The 6,650-nt window shown below is 39.3% G+C and overlaps 1 protein-coding gene across 1 annotated transcript in view; it reads right to left on the bottom strand.

Annotated features, from left to right (window-relative positions):
• LOC116712207 (collagen alpha-1(XXI) chain-like) overlaps window positions 1-4,363 on the bottom strand; it is a 55,601-nt gene extending 51,238 nt beyond the window's left edge. The window contains exon 1 of the mRNA XM_032552081.1: window positions 3,987-4,363. The gene's annotated coding sequence lies outside the window, so the exon portion shown is untranslated. The remainder of the gene's footprint in view (window positions 1-3,986) is intronic.
• Window positions 4,364-6,650: the final 2,287 nt, after the last annotated feature.

Raw genomic sequence — 6,650 nt, forward strand, 5'->3', positions numbered from 1 at the left:
AGCTCTGCTCAACTTCCAGAAGTTGGTTTTTCAGCAAATTTTGGTCCAACCATGATGGGTTCTTAGAGATGTGGGATCAAATGTGATGCTATTCCTTGAGCAAAAATCTAATTTCCTTCTGTTCAAATATGACCCCTGAGCATGATGCCACCACCACCCTGTTTTTAGGTGGCTATGGTGTTATTCTAAGTGATCCTCAGTGTTGTTCTGGCGCCTAATGGGATTTTGTCCACAAAGCTCAGCCTTGTTTTGGTCAAACCACAACATATTGGCCCACAATGAATTGGACGTTTGAATAATTTCTTTGGAATTAAAGATTTTTGATCTCACTCCTTAGTTTACACATAAAATACATGTAGGACCAGCAAACTGCTGAAACCTCCTGCTGATCAGTCCATCAGCAAACTCTTACTTGGCCTCTTCAGACCTACGTAAGCCAACTTAAAATGTCACCTCTGTAATAATTTTATCATTATTTTAGAATAAAATCCTTATTTTACAGCAACCGCTCCCTCACACACTCTGGTGCTGTAAAGAGAGGGGATAAAACTAGAGAAACATTGAGCCTGTTTATGGTATACCGATCTCTATTTAGAGCATCAAAAACTCCACACACACACCCCTCACTCCAATATCCACCTTTCTGACTCCAGCGCGGTGCCTCAGACCTTCATTATTCATTAGGGACGCATATGTGTGGCTAGGTGGCTTCTGAAACGGGATTCCTCCAAAACCCAACCCGACCTCTGGTAAACCATGAAGTGCAGCGCTCTGACCACATCAGCTGCCTCTGCCGGCTCTGCAGGATCACACAACATTCCTTATGTGCAGATGCTGCTGGGGTTGCTGTCCACCATTACGTTTAAAAAAAGAAAGAAACTTAGACTAAAATTAGCTGTTCTGGAAATGCTTTACTGGCTTGTTTGACTGTAAGGAGTGCTTAAATATACCTGTGCTTGCTTATTGCAAAACTTGAGTTGGTTTCGCAAAATTTCATCTTCAAAAAACCAGCAAAACAAGTAAAAAGATGGACAGGACAGACAACTGCACACACACACACACACACGCCCACGCCCGCACGCACAAACACAGACCTTGGGGTACATATAAGACATGGCAATCCTGTAAGAAACTCTGTTAGATGAGGTAAAACACTCTGGAGTGAAGTAACTTGAAACATCTAGCCCAGCGGTTAACCTGTGGCTCCAGAGCCACAAGCGACTCTTTTCACCTTCCACAATGGCTCTAAGTAACAAGGTTTTTTAAAAAAAAATAAGAATCATCTAATATTTTAAAATGTAGACATAATAAGGTTGTAGGTTGTAGATTGTTTTTTGTCATGGAATAATTGCATCGAATTTCCACAACAAAATGACACTAAAAAACAGCAGCATGTTTTTAGATCTATTTTTGTTGTCATTTGGTTACAAACTGTTTGAATTTCTCAAAATCTCTTTCCTTTCTGCCTACTTTCGTAAAAAATACGAGCCATTAGCGCTGCAAAAACTCTTCGAAGAAAAAAATTGGAAAAAAAAAAAGAATGACAAAAATTTGGCCCACCAGTACTGGTTGATGCAGTTACATTCTCATCATATTTTTTTTTTATCTGAGCAAACTTTTTTTTTGCAACAAATTCAAGTCTTCTTACGGTGAAAAATGGTAGGAACAACCAGGGCCGAATTTAGAAGAACAAGGACCCATGACTGTTATGGTGCTCTAAAAAATATTAAATTATGATAAATAAACAAATCTTTCACTCATAGAAATTGCACAACATTGATAAGTAAGGCCTAACCATTAAGGTAGGTATGAACAGCTGGATGGTTGATTTAAAATGCCTGGCATTTTGGAATGTTGCTCCCAAAACAATGTGATTTATCTTCAAAGTTTTCCGATATTTGAGTGTTGCTTAAAATAATAAAAGTCCAACAATATTTAAACTACACACCATATGCGAGTTTAATATGTGGTCAAAGTGCACACACACACACAAAAAAAAACTGAGGACCCTGAGCTATTGCCCCTATAAACTCTTTCTGAAGCCTGGCCCAGGTTTCTACACAGTATTTATCTTTATTAACCAGGCATTTTGAATTATCTTTAAGTTCATAAATGCATCTATCCGATTACTTTTACTCAAAAGCAGACTTTGGTGCATCCATATTTGCCATGTGTTAAACTTGGCTAAATACAGCAAGCTTCTTCAAAGGAAGCATAACCCAAAATCCTGGTACTGTTGTTGAGAATAGATTACAAATGTTTCTTCTTTACTCTTCAATTGAGCTCAAAACAATCTGCAAAATGGATGCCTTAATTTTACTGCAGCAAACATTGATCTAAAAATTAGCATGACATACCTTTCCAATAAAAACAATCTGACAACTTTAATTGTTTAATAAAAATATTAAATGCTCAGTTTGTTGTTGAGGTGATAAAAAAAATTACAATGTAAAGTTGTAAAACTTTCACATCAGAAAAAAATTGGACACCTCTGGTGTAAATGACGGAAGCACAATAAATCGGTATTAACATCGTTATCAGCCAATGTTAGTCATTCATTAACATATCAGTATCTGTTCGATAAGTAAAAATGTGTTGATATTAATAGCTGATGCTTCTTATTGCTTTTTGTATGTGTTTGAAGAGCGGAGGTGGTTGGTCATGTGATCTTTGCTTAGTCATGTGACAGTTATGGTGATGCAGGGCAGGATTCGGGGGTGTTTATTTGGTCATTTTTTCATGTTGTTGATGGGGTAGAGAAATATATATAAGTAAACATTGGCTATTGACCATAACAGCAATATCAATATTGGATATCGATATTGGCCCAAATTTTTACATCAGTTTATCCTCAGTTTAGATCAAAGTATATTTATGTGTTACAACGGTCCAGTCAAAGTCCAATCCAACACATACTTCCTGTCGAAATTGCCTGAGCCTGAGCTCTTTTACAAACGACAATGGGGGAACAATTTAATCTCTAGTTGTGTAAAGCTGGTAGAGACAGACACCAAAAGACTTACAAATGTAGCTATAGTGAAAAATGGCTCTGCAAAGCTCTCGCCCGGAACGTTAACCAGCACCCCTCCCGACCCCGCTAGGGACAAGGCTGTTAGAAAATGGATGGATGGATGGCTGGGGCTCTGCAAAGGCTTGGTTCTCTCAGAGGATTGAGAATAGAAACCAGGCACCAGTACTACACAAAACTTGCCTCCCATTTCATTACATGTTGGTTTAACAAATGAACTTATAGGAAAATACATTGAAGGTTTGTAATTGCAACATTGTAGAAAACAAAGGGTAGGGTGTCAATACTTTCACAATGCCCTGAATGTATATACACATATATGACAAATGTCCGACTCCCTGCCAAAATGAAACCAACATTCAGCCCTGTGTTTCTACACTCTTGCCCAGTTTGCCACAGTTTACACAGGTATTACAAAGACACAGTGGATGTCTCAAGAAGATCCCCAAAAACCACTGAATGACTGATAACTGTACACATATGAGGATGAGAGAAGACATATGCATATGAACAGACTCTTTCTTATCCAATGACCATGTTAGAAAGCATTCCTGGAGACTTCTCCATCGTTTCTGCACATGTTCACGCTGTAATTAGACGTTATTTCAGGAAACAGACTCAACTACCAGGATAGATTTTGAGTGCCAAAAGACACAGACAGAAATCGTTGCCTTTTTCTCCAAAAGTCAAAGACTTCTCTGACCCATAATCACAGCGCTTCATGCACTCTGGTACACAGTATATTTAGCTTGTCCTGTTGTCCTGGTTGCTGGAATCCTATGGCCGAACATAAACTCTGAATGTAGAAATGTCTCATTCGAAAGAAGACAAAAATGACACATTTGAGGAGTTCATCGAAGCACCACCATACTCAAACATGTTTCTAAAAGCTGATTGGAAAGACATCCATTGCATGGAGTCCACAACATAATACACCAACATAATCACGGGGCCTTACCTTCTCTCTTCCAGCTGCTGGAAGTCAGTGATGAATGCCACTGTTGAAGCAGAAGGTGAAAAGAGAGGAGTCCTGACTCGCCAGTGGCAGCCCTCTCTCTGGTTGGCAGAGGGAGCGGTGGGAGTGTCAGGGCCGCCTTTGTAAACTGTGGCCGACTCCACCGCACAAAGTGACACAACATAGACCAGTGTGGATCCAATGTGGAAACCTGCGCACTCTCACATGGGACATGTGGAGAAACCACAGTGTGAAAATGACAGAATCAGAATAGTTCTCAATGTGGAGTGTGGAGGAGAGATGGAAGAGGTGGTTAAGATTTTTCAATCATCAGCTGGATAAGAAATGAGCAGCAGATAGTCAGTCTGAGCTTCTCTATAGAGATGTGTGAGGAGTTAACTGATTTAGCAGGAGTTGTGTGATGGCATGTGTCAGTCGTGTGGTTTAGAGTCTTTTCTCTGCAGCTGCTCAGGGGCGGAAGTAAATTACAGGGTTCATAAACTCTATGGCAAGAGATGAAAACGAATCAGCACTACATGCTGGATCATAGTGAATGTCACACTTACTGATTACAAAGAAGCAACCTGTTGCAGAAATTTTTAAAAAATTACACTTTTGCTACCTGAATGTTGCAAGAGCTGATCCTGCAGTAGATCCCTTGTGTTGAGGCAAAGGAGAGTCTAACTGCTGTCTGTTGAGTCTGTTGCTCTGATTGTCCGTAGCAACAATAAGCAATACCTGTTTTCCTCCCACACTTTTCGGCCTCTTTTCCAAGGTCAACTTTTATCCAGGGCTCTGCGTGACTGCTGACCATCAGATTCAGAAGGAACAGCCTCTAGATTTTCCCCAGGTCTTGGAACACCGTAACAGGTCTTTACCCTTGCAAAATTGTTGAGGGGAGTTATGGAAGTCTGATTGTCTGCTCCATATATTTTATGGATGTGGAAAAGGCTTGCAATTGTGTTTTTAGTGGCATTGTGTTGAGTGCCAGTGTTGTTTTTACAGGGCCATCTGGTATCACCAAACCAAGTGTTCTGGCTTCAGTGTGTCGAACACAATTCTTTTGGACTATGCACTGGGGAAACGTCCTGTACCCATCCTGTTTATGGTGTTCATGGATGGAATTTCAAGGACATTTATAGAACTTCTGGGCTAAAAATCCAAGAGCTACTCCAGAACCCATTGGAAGAACCCATCCCCAGGTGTATTGGCCTGGAAACACCTTGGAATCTCTCTTAAGGAGTCGCAATGTCAATGGGGAAAAGAATGTCTGGTACTCCCTCCTCGATGTGTTATCTCTGCAGACAGGCCTCACATCAGTGGAAATTGAATGGTGACAAGAAGCTACCCAGGGTTTTGTGCAACCCTAATATGCTGATGTATGAAGTGAAGATACTTAAGGATGTACTTTCTATGGAACACATCTTTTATAAACAGTACAATTCTCATCATGCAGAAACCTGCTAATTCTAAAACTTCATGTTATGAAGTTATGAATCAGTCTCATTCTGTTATTTTATATATATATACTGTATATATATAGGTCTTCTGAGCCTTGTATTTCAGTGTAATAACAGTGCATTCAATGTATTTCAGTGTAATAACAGTGAAGATGGTTTAAAAAGTCAACATGAAGCATACACTTGGCAGGATGTAGAAGCAAATTGTGTATTCTGTGAAATACTTTCTAAATAAATGAAAAGTTTGAAAGACAAAATCATGCACCGTGGAGGAGACCTGGTGTGTCACTGCCCCCTATTGGAGCATAGTGGTAAAATCAATCTCTCCTCTAATTCAATTTGGGGATGTATATGAACAAGACCCAATGCTCTTAATCTCTCAGTTTTGAGACGAGAGTGAGAACTGTCCACGGAATTAGAATCTAATACACTGAATGTGCTTCACATTGTTCATGTTTCTTCATGTTTACTGTACCAAAAGTTGCATATTGTCTCCTTCCCAAAATAATGTCTTTGGTCATTAGAAGGTGGTGGTATTCATTATCTTTGGCTTGATTTTACTTTTAATTAACACAAGTTTCCACTAGAGGGCGGCATTGACTACAATAAATGACATCCATGAGTTTCAGTAAGTTTCCATGAGCAAAACAAAGGCTAGGTTCTCGTGCACACATTTAACTTGCCTACAATCCGACTCCATCTTATTTATGATAGCATAATTATCACTTCGTACCCAATGAACTTTTTCAGACTTTGTTACCGCAAACTACATGTTTTCCTAAATCTTAGCAAATAAAAACTATAAGTGTTGAGAAAATTGTTTATAGAATCATCTTTTCATTAAATTCTGACTACCACCCCTATTCAGTTAAAACGCTTCCAGAACCATGCTTAACTTGCAGCTGTGTTAAACTTTTTCTGTTTTCATGTGATGGATTTAGAAGAGCTCTGTGAGATGCTTAACCATTCAGATCTTCTTTTTTTATAACCTAACTTCTGTTTAAATGTCTCCACATTTTTATTCTCGACACGTGTTTCTTGGACTTTGTGATGGTGTTTTTCCACTAATATTCTCCTGGCCAAGATTTTCTGCATAAACAAGGAATCTGACTTAGTTTTTTGAGCGGTCACAACATAGATGTGAGCTGCCCTTTTCCTGACCCTAGACTTTTACAAGTTCTGGATGGATGGATGGATGGATGGATGG

This window comes from Xiphophorus hellerii, chromosome 21, assembly GCF_003331165.1.
Source record: "Xiphophorus hellerii strain 12219 chromosome 21, Xiphophorus_hellerii-4.1, whole genome shotgun sequence".
Lineage (NCBI taxonomy): Eukaryota > Metazoa > Chordata > Actinopteri > Cyprinodontiformes > Poeciliidae > Xiphophorus > Xiphophorus hellerii.